General features: G+C 30.2%; 1 protein-coding gene and 2 long non-coding RNA genes across 6 annotated transcripts in view; all 3 read right to left on the bottom strand.

The window, feature by feature from the left end:
• Positions 1 to 17,382, bottom strand: part of LOC129913524 (uncharacterized) — a 72,948-nt gene that overhangs the window by 28,348 nt on the left and 27,218 nt on the right. The window lies entirely within an intron of this gene.
• LOC129913527 (uncharacterized) lies at positions 2,782 to 4,509 on the bottom strand. The gene is made up of 2 exons (XR_008772066.1): positions 4,236 to 4,509; positions 2,782 to 3,224 (listed from the first exon to the last, which is right to left on the bottom strand). It is a non-coding gene; the product is annotated as an uncharacterized LOC129913527 (long non-coding RNA).
• LOC129913525 (uncharacterized) lies at positions 6,358 to 11,002 on the bottom strand. Of its 4 annotated transcripts, XR_008772062.1 has the most exons (7): positions 10,892 to 11,002; positions 9,647 to 9,736; positions 9,193 to 9,579; positions 9,013 to 9,138; positions 8,641 to 8,953; positions 6,940 to 7,594; positions 6,358 to 6,877 (listed from the first exon to the last, which is right to left on the bottom strand). It is a non-coding gene; the product is annotated as an uncharacterized LOC129913525 (long non-coding RNA). The 4 variants fall into 4 exon arrangements; XR_008772064.1 differs by lacking the exon at positions 10,892 to 11,002 and having other exon boundaries at positions 9,059 to 9,138; positions 9,647 to 10,005; XR_008772061.1 differs by lacking the exon at positions 10,892 to 11,002 and having other exon boundaries at positions 9,647 to 10,004.

The raw sequence follows: 17,382 nt of genomic DNA, 5'->3' as shown, positions 1-17,382 counted from the left end.
TAACTTGACTTAGTCGATTTATTTTCAATTGTTTGTAAGTGCCAGTACTTTTGACCGGACATAACTATTTTTATGTACTTCGAAGCCCTAAAACTCAAATCTGAAGACAGTTTTGGCCACCTTCAAAATTTTATGGTTTAAAAGCAAAACAGACTTCAGATTCGGATTCAGCACGTCAAAATATCTACATAAATATAAATTGGTCACGTAAATAAGATCACAACAAAAACATACTGTTAAAAAAAGAGCCAAGTTCTCCTATGTTAATATTATGCTGGCACAAAAAGTACTGAGATGTAAAAGTGTACCAAGTTCTAAAGTTTGGGTTCAAATTCGTATCAATACAATTTTGATACGAATGAAATTTCACTTAAGCTATGATTACACGGTCAACGAAATCGGTCAACGCGTTGACTCTCTGACGTCAAGAAAAAATCCATATTCTCTCTGTCATCTCACCGTCAACGTTCACAATGTCAATGGTTAAAACATTGACTATCACACGATTGACACTATTGCGTCAATATTGTCCTAAATTACGTTGACGCGCAGGTGTGTCAACGTGACGTTTACTTAGCAGTGTCAACGCGTTCTCATAGAAAAAGTAAACAAAAATTAGTTTGACACGGTTGCATTGAAATGTAAAAATTTCGGGATATACGCAATGCACTTTTAAGATGAAAGTCATAAATGATTGCTGATAAGATTGTTGAACGAATATAAATGTAAAATTACCAAAGTTTTGTCGAAAAATTAGAAAAAAAAATTTAAAAAGTTTCGACATTTTATTTAAAAAAAATCGAATAAAAATCAATATGGCCACTTTCAAACGCTTATAGCATAGGAACGCCGCACCCAATGTTAATTTGTTTTTTTTTTAAATAACAAAAAGGTGAAATGAGAACCGCCCTCCCTCCAAAACGGTACTCCATTAAAAAAATCGCCCTACAAAAAATTTTCCCCATCCAACTTTCATCACATTTCTATACAAAAAAACAATGTCAATCTGAAACGATGACACGGTATTAAATTCTGCCGCGTCAACGCTGGGACAGGGTCATTGCGATGACACCCAGTCCTAAAACCCTGTCAACGCGTCCCAATGGCAATGACAGAGAGATTACACGGTCATTCGAAAATAGTCAATGCGTTGACCCAAAAATGTGTGTCAACGCGAGTGTCATCGTACCCGTCAATGCAATGACAGCAGTTTTCGTTGACGATCACACGACGTGACACTCTTGAGACAGATTGTGACGTCATTTTTACGTCAGAGAGTCAACGCGTTGACCCATTTCGTTGACCGTGTTTAGCTTTAGAATTTAGGATGACCTTTCGAAAAAAAAAGAGTTCATTGAAAAGACAAATAAAACTAAAAGCATCATCTGAACAAGTCTCAAGAACTCATCTGAATTTAGGTTTATTTTGTATGAGACTTTAAGCAATTTGACGTATTAACATAAATTTTACTATGTGCTTATTTAATTTTAAAGCAATAAAAAACACTTCAAATGCACGAAAAACAATTACAATAGCTAGTTTTGGAAATAAATTATTATATTATAAGTCCCTTTTCGAAAATGGGAATTTTTTGAGTTTACCCCAAAAAATAGTTCACAATTAATCAGGAATTTTTCAAAGTGGAAAGTTTTCCGTCCGAAACTAACTAATAAGGGAAATGTGAAATGTCAGTTTTTTTTCGGGTGAAATTCTGAAAAAGTGAAACTCACAATAGCCGTGAATAATTTTGTATTAAATTTAAAGAAATGTAGATACCACTTTTTTGCAAAATTTTGATACTAGGTATTCGGATAAAACTCACAAAAGTTATACAAATTTCGGCCGGCCGTTTAAAATGTTTCACGTGAATTTCACGATAGAAATAAACTGATGCTAGGCTAAAAAAAAAAAAACAATCTAAAATTAAATAAACAAAAATAACAACAAATTAAGTAACGTTGATTAAAAAAAATAATCCTAGCACTCGCATATAAAATCAAGGATATAATACAATTTCTATCCTTTCAGAACTTTAAACTTTCAAAAACATAAAAATCTAATATTTTTGTCCATTGTCCATAGAGAGTAGGTACCCTAAATTTTCAACAAAAAAAAAATCTACAACTCTTGCTAATTACCTGGAGTTTGCTGAAATTAGAACCTGCATACAGATTGCAATTGGAATGGAGAATTTTAAAATAGCATCACGAAGATCAAAGGAAACGAACAATACAATAACTATAATTAGGAGAGAGTGTACGAAATAACCTTTTGAGATTTACAAAAGAAACAAAAAAAAAAAATTGCACCAAATTGTTTCACGTAAAAGTAATTATACTGCAGTATCTGGTAACATGCTTAGGTATTTGAAAACGAATATTCAGCGTACCAAGAGAAAGTTCTTTTCTTGTTTCAAACAAATACACGTTATGTATTTGTTGTATCCTAATTTATAAAAGGCTTTTGTTAATACCTTGGGGGCGGCAGAAATGAAACTTGTTCATTTGAGATTCATGGGACATAATCAGGAAGCTGAAAAAAAAGGATCCAGTAGAATAAATAACAAAATTTGATTTGAATTATTTTTTGTTTCTTTTGAAGAAAATAAAGTTTAATTTACTGTTTTCCAAGAAAATAATTATCAAGCTTAAACCTTTGGACTTTTCATTTCTATTTAAAGTTATTATCTTGTGTTTTGGTATAAGTTGTCTTAAATATCCTTTCTTCGAATATTAATAAAACACTATGGTCCAAAACGTTCCAGATATAAAAAAAATAGTAATTAATGAATCTTATTTATTAGCATTTTACGTTATATAGCTGTAAAAACTAATTGGCAGCATAATTCTACCTATCATCCATTATGTCAGTTCCTGTTGTTTGTGTTGACTATAGAAGGAAAGTGAAATAAGACCAAGTGCTCCATTATAGGGATTTCCACTGTCTTTTGCTCCAAATCCAATGGTTTTACAATATTGCATAATATCCTCCACCATATTATAACCATTGAATGGTTGATTTTTATTCATTTTTCATCGCCGTCGTGCTCCATAAAAGAAGCTTGATAAGATGTTTTCTTCCTTTCCTCTGGCTCAGATGTCCTTCCTCCTCTCTCCCTTCCCACAAATAGCTATAGTAATTTGCATGGCGCCGATGATGATGGGACAAACAATTCAGATGTCTTATGTCGCTCACTCTTGATTGTCAATTTATGCAAAAGTTTCCTTGAAATAGTTTAATCCAATATGTTGGGATAAAGTTTTGGTTTTAGCAATAGAATGCCAATTTAAAGTTATATAGAGAATCAGAATATTGTATTTTTGGTGTTTAAAATTGGAATATGTTTTTTTTTGTTTTGTTTTTATTTATTCATAAAAAATGAGTAATAGTAAAAAGTTTTATAGAGTAAATTAAAAGTTTTTCATTTAGGTAAATTATAAAAGAGGAGTTAATTATTATTTCAGTTGACATCCTTATTACTGGATTTAATTGTCAAGTCAGGGCAGCTTTAGATTATTATTTACATATTATTATTTCTAAGAGATTAATTGGTGTTCAAAAAAACGTGGTATTGAAAAAAAAAAAAATATCGTGAGATCAGAAAAGAAATGTTCGGGGAGACCAAAAAGGACGACCCTAGTGGAAGATCATTTTTTAGTGTTCTTAACTTTCGCAGATCTTAAATACCATATGCGTGAAGCTGCAGGAAAATAAATTTAGTCAGGCTCATGAAAGCTGTACTTAGAAGACTCAAGCCAGTACTGAATTTGGATTTTACAAAAATTGTTAGAGAAAATGATTGCTCTGTGCTAGAGCTTAGGCTGGTATCGTGATAACTGCTTTCAATCACTCTGCTCTTTCACTAAGCAGAAAACAGTTACGATTGCTCTTCAATATACATAGCTAGCTGCTCACTGCTCAGTCTTACAAAAAACCAATCCAATCGAAATAGTTTGAAGAGTAATTTTCTGCGTTAACTGGTATTTAAAGAGTGATTGAATTGCAGCCATTAATAGCTGTTCTTTTTATATACTGCTCAATGGTCTTTAAAAAATGCTCTTTAGCACACCCCTACTCAGGAGAGCGTGTAAATTGGACTCAGGGATGATAGAATGAAAGACAGCTTTTTGAATTTTTCGTACATACAACCCGCCCAAAACTGAATATGTGCGGGTGCTTATCTGGAAAAAGATAAATTGGTCTTTCTAGAATCGAAAGTCCCTACAAAAGTTTACCTACGAATCTTGGATAATGTATTGGAGCAACTGTTTTTTGGGTACACTTGCAGATTTCGTGATTTTTTTTGTGATTTTCGATAGGCTGCATCTCAGTCAAAAATGATCTTATCATGACCAAACAAAAAGCATAGCAAAGGTACATTCTTTTAGAAGATGAAATAAAACACACGAAGGTAGAAATAATTAAAACACCACATTCTTGCAGCTGTAAATGACTTACTTCGAATCACTTTCTTATGATCCAAATCAAATTCTTTTGAGATTATTTGAAAATTTTATTAATAAATATCGTTCAAATTCTAGATAAACCAAAGAAAAATCAAAAATTTTCAAGAAAAACGAAAAGTATCCAAACGTTTTTTTTTTCAATATTTAATTTTTTTTTGTAATTTAAACACTGTATAATAAAACAAAGCATCATTAAAAAAAATTGACAAAATCTGAAAAAAAGTTGGACCAAAAGCCAGCATAAATTTGAACATTTCATGTTTTGCATGGGGAAATGCATGCGAAGGGCGGGAAGGACAAACACGCCAGTTTTCGTTTTATACTTTTATCCTTAAAACAAAAACAAAAAAACATATGCAAAAAAAAATCCTGTTAATAATTTTGCAATTTCAAAGTCCATTTAAGACATTAGGAACAAAATTGTTATCATTTTGCGTAACATTTCCTTAGGTATATACTTTCATATTCCCGTGGTTTTATGTTCTTTGTTTTTGTTCTGTCATACAACCAAACTAAAATACAAATTTTATTTCAAAATTCTAAAAGCCCATTGTCTGCTTTTCTAAAATAATCAATTCAATACTACTTTGCACCTTCGACACTGAATTTTCCATGAACCGGAATTCAATTATCAACTTTAAATAAAAAAATCCATTAAATTCAGTACACAAACATATTTATACAATAAAAGTTAATAAATAAAACTTTGAACAAACAAAATTGCATAACGCACACACAAATTAAAAACAAAATTAAACAATGTAAAATTCATTTGGGATATTTCCAGAGCGTCCACAATAAAAATAAAAAAAAAATGAAATACCATTATGTAGGTACTTTATTTTTAATTAAAATGAAACTATATTATTCAGTTGCAATTTCTATATACTTTTGCTGACGAATATAATTACATCGTGTAAATGCGTTTTTTTTTTGTTGTTGTCACACAAATGAAATAAATCATTACAAATGAAAATTTCATTATATTTCACTCTGAAATTAAGCTGAATTTATAACAAAGAAAATATATATTAACGAGTTCAAATAATACTTTATATAAATTCAGTGGTAATTTGTTCAAGTTCAAAATATCACAAAAAAAGCGATCGGTTTTAGTTAAAAGCCTTTGTTATTTAAAACATTGTAATTTAACTCAATTTATAGCATAATAATAATGTAATTCAGCTTAGGTACATTAAATACCTAATAAAACAATAATTTCTGATCCATTTATTTATTGGCAGCATTACCACATTTTTATTCGGTCTACCAACGCGAATCTTCATCTCCATTTATCTTACTTAGGGTAAAAGTTTTCAAAATCCAAAAGAATTTGAAAACTCATATATTTATATTTTATACATGCACCATATATACACTCTGTTCTCAACATGTACGAAATCATGCACAAGTAAGCTAAATCCATACTCCTTTTTTTATTTTGTTGTTATCTTGCCCCAGTGCACTATACAATATATTCTTCCGCTTGCATGATATAAATTTGTTGGCGTTCCAATTCTAGTTCCATTTTGGAAGTGATAAATTGCCAACAAAAAAAAAAAACCCAAAATGTATCCCACACTGACCAACATGCACCACATCTAAGCTAAGCTCCCAGCATTGATTTCCCGGTCATCGTCCAGTTGCGAATTGAGTATAATGGTCCTAGGCGGAACCGGATAAAAGATAATGTTACTTTCGATATCTATACTGACGGACGGAAGTGTTGCGTGTTTGTTCTTATGTCAAATCTGATGAAGAAGAGAATATGGCTGTATTAGAGTGCATCCTGAAAACTTATTTTATGCAATCAAAAATTTAGTTTTAGATTACTTTGAAGAATTTCAAAGGAATTCACTTCCAATATTAAGAGTATTTTTTAAAACCTATATACAGTAATATCTATCAAAGTAATTGTCTGTGTCATATTTATTTAATAGCAGCAATTGGAACATTTTAACGTGACGAGTGAGTTTTGTTGTAATGAGTTTAGAAAAAGCGGCAACATACAATCATTATCAAAATGACATTTTACTAGAATCTGTATTTTCATTAAAATAGGTACAGAAGTGAAATGACACAAAAATTTTATATGAATGACTGAAATGTCTTTAACATACTTTTTATTTTATAAAAATATTCGTGATTTTCGCATGACAGCAGGAGTGTATTGTTCAAAAGAGAGATTCTGGAGGATGCCATCAAAAAGGCAATATCATACATTGATCCGATCCGACCGCGAACTAAGAAGAAAGGCAGGCCTTAAAAGCTTATGGTGTAAGTAAATGCAAAAAGTATTGCTTTTAGTTGGCCTTAGAATTGAAACAGTACAAAATTGTGAGGCTTACCTCAGATTTCTGAGGTGAACCCGGATCACTTTTAAACTCAAGGGATATTGTGTTTTCGTTATTCTGAAAACATTGAATGAATGCATTGAATTGTAAATATATTTTTAAAATTAAATTTTTCGTACTTATCTTGTAACATCACAATCACTTTACTTTAGATGTAACGGGTGTGACTCAGAATCTAAGTTAGTATAACTGACTCGATGTATTTTTAAGCAACTTTATTTCAAGTTTGGAAAATAACTGTGCTTCAAGTTCAATCCAGTGTGCTTGGCATTGAAGACTTTTTGTAGCATTTATATTTTTACATCATTTTTGAAATTTCAAATTGAAAGATTTTGATTTTATATGTGAATTTTTGATCATACACATGATTGAATTCGTTTAAATTCTTTATATTCTTTGAAAAATCATAACAGGCAATTAATAACACCTTGGTGAGATTGAATTAATTGATCTACTGCTCCTTTTCCATGACCAGTGGGGAAAAACGACCAAGTGACATTGATTCGAAAATCTTCTGGATTAATGCCTAGGTGAAGGTATATTTAGTAGGTTAAACCGACTTTTGTCACATCAATCAGAAAATGTTCATAATTTATCTGTGCCTTCAATTGACTGATAAAAGTTTTCAAAAACGACCATACAGCGGCTTTGCTATGGCAAAGGTCGTCTCGTCACTAATAATGGCATACTATTTCTTTTGATAATAAAACCAAGCAAATAAAAATTGAAAGCAGGAAAGTGTATTCAAAGCCCTTATATAAAGATGTGACTTTTCTAAAAAAAAATAGAATATTAGTTTAAACTGAAAATTTTTGAATGTTTAAATTTTGCATATAATAAATACGTTACAGCCAGCTTCTTATTTTGATCTTTTATACATATAGTAAATTAGGAAAACATATAATAAACTATTTAGTTTTTTTTGTACACTGTGGCGTATACGTGCTCTAATTTGGATTTCATTGTTTCAAAACCAAGTTGAAAACTGATGATTCTACAATTTTTGCAATGCCTAAAGGTGATAAAAAAAACGTTTTTTACACCTATATCCAGATTTTTTGGGGATTGTGAAATTTGTATATACAATTTCTATACAATACACCAGAGTCTTTTTTTAGTTTTAAACTCTGCAGTGATTAAATTTTAGTTGTTATTTCAAAATAAGGGCCATATACAAAGCACTTCTCCTTAAGTTGTGACACTATCCGTCTTAACGTGCGATATGACTAAAACTTCTTTAATTCTATTTTCTATTAAAAGATGTCGACGCGATTTATTTTTCTATCTTATTTGTTTCCTTACGCTTGTATAGTTGAAATTTTGTTGGGATATTTTTAGCACATCTAGCTGCCTAAAAAAATTCTACTTATAAAGTTTAGATTTCAGGTTAATCCCTGTAATCAAATAGGTCTAAAAGGACAAGGACACAAATGGGTAGCTTAGTCTTAGTAGGTTCATGATCAATTTGATAAATGTTTTAGTTAAAGACATAATCCCAACAAAAAATCTAAAATAATCAAGATGAATTCCATTAACTGTATGAAAACATGAAAGGTTAAATCGTTCAAAACAAATTCCATATAGAAACAAACTTAAAAATAAAAAAGTTCATAATAATGAGTGAAAACAATCACTCAAAGCCGTTAATGATTTTGTGTGCATGTCAAACCTAATATTTTATTAACTACAATCTTTGACCAAGTCTTAATACTGTAGATGCTTTTCCTTTTTTCTTTCTAATAATTTTCTCTTAAAGCAGAACCATCATACCAAATTAATTCCGTTGAGAGAGAGTATTTTCGCAACTGGATACTACCTACCTCCTTTTGGAATGTTTATTTTTCCAGAGGATAACTAGGCTTCCGTCTCTACTTTGGTTCTTGTACATACATTTCTGTGCGCTTGGGTTTTGTGTGCCATGCCTTAAGCCAGAGCAAATGAAAGACCATATGTCTACAACATAAATTGCACCCGGCTATCATACTTTTTTCTATACTGCTACTGCAACTGCAGTTCCACAGTCTTCTTCATGGCTACTCCCATGTATAGAAAAGCACACAAGGCGGTTTTTTTTTTGCTCGATTTTCAAATTCGTTATTCGTTGAATTATGAACTTTCATAAACATTTTTGTTCTAACAAAAAAAAAAAAAAAAAAGAAATGAAAGAAAAAAAAATAATAACTGAAAAGAACCGTGATAACGACAGCCAAGCCACAACTGTCGACGAATTGCATTTACATAACATGCCTCCAAAAATATAGGCCATCACCACCGGCCACCGACAACCCCCGCCGCCGCTCCGCCTCCAACAAAAGAATCTAAAAATATATATTTTTTTATCCTATGAATGCTTTCACATCAGAAAACCTCACATAAAAGGAGTCGAGAGTCCAAATGCATAAATCGATTTCCACTAGTTATTTGATTCTATTTTGTTTCCGGTTTGTTGATAGTTGTTGTTGTTGTTTTTTTTTATATTTTTTTCTTCATTTTGTTTTTACAGCTAAACAAAGATTTTTTATAGCGGAATGAATCCCTTGGTAATGTTGAGGGTGACTGGGTTTGGATTTATCTAGCGCTATGGCTTACTTATAAATTACTTTCGAGGATATCATATTTTTTTTTATTATTAGAATCCACCAAGCAAAAAAGCTATAGGTTTTAATGGTTTGGTATGCAAAATCCTTTGAGGTGGATTCAATGTTCTTGGATTTTATTTGAATTTTTTTTTTCTTTCATTCGTCCTTTTCAGTGAAGTCCTATGAAGATGGAAGAGTGAGTTAGTTTTTATTTTACTTCATTTTTGTTTTTTTTTTCTTTTTTTACATCGAGGAAAAAAGGAATACCCATCGGAAATCATTCGCAGATAAATACCGAGGCAATAAAATTAAACAATTAATTTATTTCATAACGTGACTGAAATTGAAATCTCAAAATTAAGGAAAAGAATTTTTTTCATAGCAATTACAGTGTTGTGGCAAAAAAAATAATTGTTAGAATCGGCAAAATAGATTTTGGAATTCTCGGATAGATTTTGAGTTATAGAATTTTCCACCGAACAAAATCTGAAATGATTAAAAACAAAAGATTTGGCTGGCATCTAAATTTCTAGTTTTTTAAATGCTTTTAAACTCTATAAACTTTATAGTTTTTATAGCCTCAAAAGTTTTTTGTTTTTTAAAAATTTCCCTAAAATTTTTGGCATATTTGGTGAGTTTTAAATCATTCGTCCGTCATTCACCTCCCTCCAGTTTTGAGTAAAATGCAAAAAACTAAAAAAAAAGGAAGTTTTTTGCCTTTTTTGGGGTATTTTTTACATTTTTCTCAAAACTGGAGAGTGACCGGGCAAAACGGACTTGAAATTCGGATTCAGCGTGTCCAAAAACATATAGAAAGATAGGTCTGGTTTCTGGTACATGACACTTTTTTTTTTGTGCCGGTTATGAATAGAGCTCAAAGAGAAAGAGACCTTTCTTTTTATGTATCGCTCAATGGATTTGGAGAAAATTTTTGAAAATGGATTTTTTTTAGACAAGGGGTTAACCTCGATTTTTTCTCGAAAATCCTAAAAAAAAATATTTTTTTAGTTTTTTACATAAATGGATAACCTATTCATTGCGAGCTCATATCTGTAAACCAAAACTTTTTTCGAGGCTTTGATCCGAAAATACATACTAGGCTTAAGATGTCTACAAGATTAGTTTGATTGAAAGGGTTTTTTTTTAAAGAAAAGATGGAATTCGAAATTAGGGAATCTCAGAAAAATATGATCATAGCAATAACAATGCAGTGAAATTAAAAACTTTACACGGTTATCTTGGGCATTTTGACTATTTTACATTCAATTTGGCAAATAGGTATATATAATTTATAGCGCGTTTGATCTCTCGTTAGAAGAAAAACTTAAACAAATCACTTATGTTATTTTAACACAACAAACACAGTTAACTATAACTCCAAAACAAACCCATTCTTTTTGCGATCGCAAGGGCTACAAATCTGCCAATACATTTAACGGATACAAAGCTTAAATGCCCGAATCTGTTTTGGAATAGAATTTTTTCAACTCACAAAAACTCAAGACTACAATTCGAGATTTATCACAATGGCAAAATAGTTAAAAAAGAATTATTAAAAACGAAAGTCCTATAATTTTTTTAAATTTGTGGTAGTAAATTTTGACGAATTTAAACAAAATTACTGACATAATTTCCATACAGTACTGTATGTATCCTAAAAAAAAAAAAAACAGACAAAAAGAGTCGAAATAAGTCGACAAAGTGTGAGAGGATAATATAGAGAAGGTAAAAATGTTTTTCAAGCTATCTTAGGGTAATAAAATAAAGGAGTAATTGCTGGAAGGTAATTTCTTGACAATGTTAGCATAAATAAACAATCTGAGATTTTTGTTTATACAAATTGAAGTTCCTTGATAGGAGACACCTAAATATTCGACGCCTATAGAAAAATCTTCATGCTGTACGCATAGATATATAGATAAATATATACAGACACCCCTTAAGTTGGTCATAATGGGGGTTTGAAATTGATTAATTTAGCAGAAAAATTAAATGCGAAAAAGTAAGTATTTAATGTTAAAGAAAATTTTACTTTTTTTTCGAATCTATTAAGAGAGATTTGATTTAAAAAATAAACAAAACAGGGGTCGAATTACGGCACACGATTACGATCATACGTGAACGTTTTGACTATTTCTGTCTCTATTTAATTATTAGAAAACGATAGGGACACATAGCAACCATTCGTTAACGAACGTATGCCGTAATTCGACCCCAGGGCGGAGATTCTGTATAGCGAAAACGAACAATCGTTTTCGTTTGTGCGAACGGTTTGATTCATATAACTTGAAAAACGAAAGAATTTGTTCTGTATCTGTCGCAAATTTTCTTTCGTTTTTTATAGAATCTACCCCCAGATCTTTATTATTTAAATAAAAGATGTTATGTTGTTCATTAATAAATAAAAATTTACACAATTCACCTTGTAGTTTACAACTGATTTAAAAATTAATTAAACGACTGGTAAATTTTCGTTACATTTTAGGTTATTAAGCGTTTAAAAATAATTTATGAATGGATTCAAGTTGAACTAACAATAACGAAGGTAAATCAGGTAATTGGTTATTTTTTCTTAAATCTTCTTATTGTGTTGCTTAAAAAATAATAGCGTGCATGTTAAATCTAAACAAAATGAATTAAGAAATTAATTTATACTAGAGTCTTTTTGAAGAAAATAAATTTCTTTTAATTGTATCACAAATAATATGTTCGTCTTAAAAGCTTGTTTTTCGTTTTCTTCCGTAAATTTTTGTTCTTTTCGCTAAATTTCATGGCATTTTCTTTCAACGAATTACATAACCAATTTTATTATTTCTCATTATTCAAATTAAAATCGTGTGAGCTGTTTTTTTCGTTTTTTTTTTTTTTTAATTAAAAAACAAATTTGCTACGCTGTCCTTAAAAAAATATTAACTGACAAAAAATGGATTATTTTGAAAACATTGTTTTTTCAAAAAAAAAAAAAAAAAAATGAAATCGTTTTTAAATGAGTTGTCATGATTAGTTTAGATCTTTCTTTAGTTGAAATCAATTAAGTCGTTTACAAGGAAGTCAGAAATCAAGAAACGGTTCTATAATATGTACATAGGTACCGTTAAAAAAATATGTTTTTTTTTCAATGAAAGTTGTGAGAGCTGTTTTTTAACATTTCCATTTTATGTATCTTAAATATTTTTTAAATTGTCAAATCGTTAAGTGTAGGTAATTTAACATGTCCTTAAAAGGTTTGAAATTCAATAGTGTTCATAATGTTCTTGATTATTCAAAAAAATTACTTTTTCTGGAGAACTGGGCAACTGACAAATAATTTTTTAAACTAATGCTTTTATTTGAAAAATTGGAAAAATATTTTATTTCTCAGCCACTGTGCTTTTGTTTTCCGTACAAAGTATTCAAAATTTTAAATACAAAAATTAGAGAATGTTCAAATACACATGTATACGTTCCGATTCGGTACAAGCTATAGAAAAAGCAGAGAAATAAAACACTAATTAATCAATATCTTTTATTATTTTTATAATAAGGAACATTATTCATTATCTAGGACATTAATTTAGTAAAAACTAAGTTTAAAAATGAAAAAAGAAAGAACTTAACTTCTCTTTGGTCGGTCGAATCAACGCACGTCGCGCAACACGCTTGAAGGTTAAATATTACAGTTCTTAACTAAGTGCCCTTTCAAGGATATGGAAAACAGAGTTTCTTGTAAATACACATATATTCCATTTAATTTTGTGAATTTAAGTTCTAATTTTCAGTCATTGTTCAGGGTATTTATGGATTCATGTACTCAAAACAGATATTTCGCTTATTTATTTAATAATTTTGGAAATTCCAATAAAGAACCGATAATACAACCTCCAAGCAAATCTGCACAGGCACAAATAGATGCGTTTGGTTTATCCATTCAAAATTTATTTATTATTCACACAAAATAAGTTTGGACTTAATTGAGGACATCCTTTAAATATATTACCACTAAATGCATACATTCAAACATAGTTCAACGCATTTGTTAATACCAGAGCCATATTTGATCCCAAGAGAAAAAGGGATAATTTTAAGCATTCCCGACGGTAAATAAATTTTAAATTTTCTTTGTTTCAAAATAAAGTTCTCAAAACAATGCAAGTTTCACATACTTTTACAGTAGTAATTAAATTAATCTTTTTTAGAATAAAATTAAATTTATATTGTATTCTCTTATTTAAGGAAGTTAAAAGGATACTGTGCAGAATCTGAATGAGTAAATAAATATATAAAGACTTAAATAAAACAAATACTTGGCACTCTATTATTAAAAGGTCCTAATGGCCAACACCGTATTTAAGAGCCCTCAGGTCGTGAAAAATACTTTTTATTTATCTTTTGAGGATGTATACCTTTTTGACTTCATTAAAATAGTTTAGTTGCATAAAAACCAAATCAAACAAACAAAAGGCTGAAAGGAAATCTATTTATCTCATAATAGCTATACCTACCTATACATAATATTATCCATTTTACAGAAATTAAAATAAAGATAAAAACCATAAAAATTTTTATAATTATATTTTTGTCTTTAATAAAAGCTTGGCAGTTGGAAGGAATCATTAAAAAAATATATTCCCATTAAAATTGGACACAAGAGGGCAGTAATTACTTTTATAAAAAAAAATAATAATGAAAAAAAAGGACAATATAAACGCAGTCCAAGAATCACACTCGCCGATAATTGAGTATTCATGTCACTGCCATATAATCCCACCGAATTCTGTCAAACAAATTAAGTTAATTTTTAAAATATCAGAACTTCTTTTTGTCATTACGGTCACGTCATTTGGTGGACGGTGGCTGGCAAATATGTAATTAATTAATTCTTTAATTTCATTTTCCGATGGATTATTTTGTCATGAATAAAATGGAAATGGAAAAATACTTTTTCGAGAAATAATATTTGTTGGAATCTGCGTTAGTTAAGCCAAATGAGGCTATTTTCGTCTAGCCAAATATGTCAATTTGTTCCTATTTTAGGAAAAAACAACTATTTTTTTTTTATTTTTAATTATTTCCTCTCAAATACGCCATACAACGTTACTCACAACAGATTACTACGTCCCTTACTTTGGCGGACAGCTTGCGGCGGAATCAAAAAATTAATCTCATATATAAAGTAACTTATAGCCATCCACCCAGTCATGTTTTATTTAAATTAAAATAAAACTTAAATTTTTACAAGTGCACTTCGGGATTGATCAGGTCAGTGGAGACATTTTTAAATAAAAACTTTTTTAAGTTTTTTTCTTTTGTCAGTAATTGAAGCTTTTGATGCAAATCGAGGTTTTCGCGTTTCATTTGAGTTTAAGTTACTTCAAAATTCTGGAAAAAAAATAAATTCGCATTTTTTTGAGCTAAGTTTTTTAAACAAAACCTTGAATATTTTTAAGAGAGTTGGAGCTACAAAAATAACTTAAAAAAGTGATTATTTAAAAATGTCTCCAAATTTTATTTTAAAGTCTCCAAAGTCGACAGCGAAAATGCTAACGAAAAAATATCATCGAGTATTCTACCAAAGTCAAAATGAAAAAAATTCAAAATTATTTTAATCCTAGTACATACTTGAGGCGCTCAGCGCCAAAACGGCCTAACCCACAAAATTTCGTTTTGAGAAAAACGAGTTTAAAGAAAATCATATTTTCAGGGTTTCTTTTTTGTTGGCTTGTAAAAGTTATAAAAAAAATATTATTCAATACTTAGTTTGTAATTGTTTTTAGTTAGGAGTGTTGGCTATACTTTTGGGCTAAGGTCTGATATTTTTTTTATTCCGAAACTACATTTGCTATAAATGATTTAGGCAATTTTGTCGCCGAAGCCAAAATGGCGTCCACTAGAGTGACAAAAGTTTTTGGCTCTAATTTTAACTCTATTTAATGTAATTTAATGGGGATGTATTTTTATATTATAAATTGTTTTATTGCCGTTCGATCTGTGTACTCAGTTTGATTTTTTTGAAAATGTGGGTTAGGCCGTTTTAGTTCTGAGCTCCTCACTTGTGAAGCAAGTCGTGAAGTATTTTCAAATTCATTTTTTTCACGTGAACTACTTCACGTCGTGAAGCAAAACTCCAATTTTTGTTTCACCACGAAACTTCACAGGAACGTTCACGGGTGACCAAAAAAAAAAAGTATGGATTCACTTCACGACTTGCTTCACCAAGTATGTACTAGGTAGAGCTGTAAAAGTAACGACAAAATGAATACCCGCATGTATACGTTACTTTTGCTACTAGTACCCGCATCAATAATATCGTTACTCGTTACTTTCGTATGCTTCGTATCTTTCGTATATTTCGTATGTTTCGTGTGTTTCGTATGTTGCGCATGTTTCGTATGTTTCGTTACTTTCGTTACTTTCGCATGCTTCGTACGTTTCGCACTTTTCGTATATTTCATGTATTTGATACGTTTCGTATGTTTGGTATTTTAAGTATGTTTCGTACGTTGGTATAAGGGTGAAAAAAATTTTTTTTTGAAAAAACCAAAAACAATTTGTATAATCTAAGCTACATTTTAAAGCCATAAACATTAATTTAAGTTGCGGCGCGCCGGCGCAGCGTTCTCATGTTATAAGAGTTTGAACGGAGCTATACTGATTTTTTTTCGATTTTTTTTTAATCAAACGTGGAAATTTTTTTTTATTTTTTTCTATTTTTTCGACAAAACTTTGGTAATTTTTTGTTTATATCAGTTCAGTAATCTTATTACAATTCTTTAGAGACCTTTATTTCTAAAGTACATCGCGCAGATCTCGGAATATTAACACTTTAATACAACCATGTCGAACAATTTTTCATTTTTCTATTGACAGTGATTTTTAAACCTCGTTTTCTCGGCTTTTTTTTCAGTTGAAAATTTTGCACTGAAAATTAACAAATTTTTTCAAAAACCAAAACACTTTCGTACATTCTTAAGCTACATTTCAAGACCATTAACAAAAAAGGTCATAAACACATTGGTTGCGGCATGGGTATATTTCGGCCACATAGAGAAAATACTAAAACGTTTTTTTTTTTTATATTTCTGTAGAAATTATAATCGATAACACAACTATACCTTGGCACTGTTTTTATCGAGACAAAAGTAAACTCCAGATAATTATCTGGAGTTAGCATTCCGACTACGAAATGCGACAAATTGAGTGTATCACTTCGTTTCGTATCTCATATATCGGATGATTTAGTATTGAAATTGGAATGGGGTCGTTATTCGTATGTTTCGTATCTCGTATGTTTCGTTACTTCAGTACCCAGTAACGAAACATGCGAGTAACGATACTGTTTAGAAAGTAACGTTTCGTTACTCGTTACTGAAGCAAATACCTGTTGAGGCTTTAAAAAACAAGTTTAATTAATAGATTCCAATATCTGTGAAACCTGGTAAAAGTGTTTCATTTGGTATGATTACCAAGAGCTAAAAGAGTTTATGTCTGCATTTAAAGTCAAAAGGTGAGGTTAAATGCGGTTTAAAAAAAACAGCCGGGATTTTGGGGAGATTTGAAAAAATTTCCATTTTTGACGGTCACTGGATTTGTAGCTTCTACAATAATTATAATTATTGTAGTTCAATAGCATATACATATCTACATACAAAAATATAAAAGCACGTCGATATGAAAACTAATTTTGTGAAGAACCACGAAGATCTAAATAATATCAAAATTTAGATTGTTTATAATTTTTTATATTTTAATTTAATACGAAATGGGAAATTTTTTCGTAAGTTATTTGTTGCTGTTTCCACTGCAAGAGAAAATACATCGCCTGGGGTGGCCAAGTTGGAACTTGACGCGACAGTTCGACAAATTTTTCAAATCCATTCCAATTTGACAACTAAATAAGGAGAAGAAGACTAAGTGGTTCACATAAAGTGGTCCACACAGAGCTGTAAGCCTAAACAAAAGTAAAGTAACATAATAAAAAACTCAAACCTTACGCAGAAAATAATT

Source organism: Episyrphus balteatus, chromosome 3 (assembly GCF_945859705.1).
Source record: "Episyrphus balteatus chromosome 3, idEpiBalt1.1, whole genome shotgun sequence".
NCBI classification, from domain to species: Eukaryota; Metazoa; Arthropoda; class Insecta; order Diptera; family Syrphidae; genus Episyrphus; species Episyrphus balteatus.
This window is presented reverse-complemented; position numbering and strand designations above follow the sequence as displayed.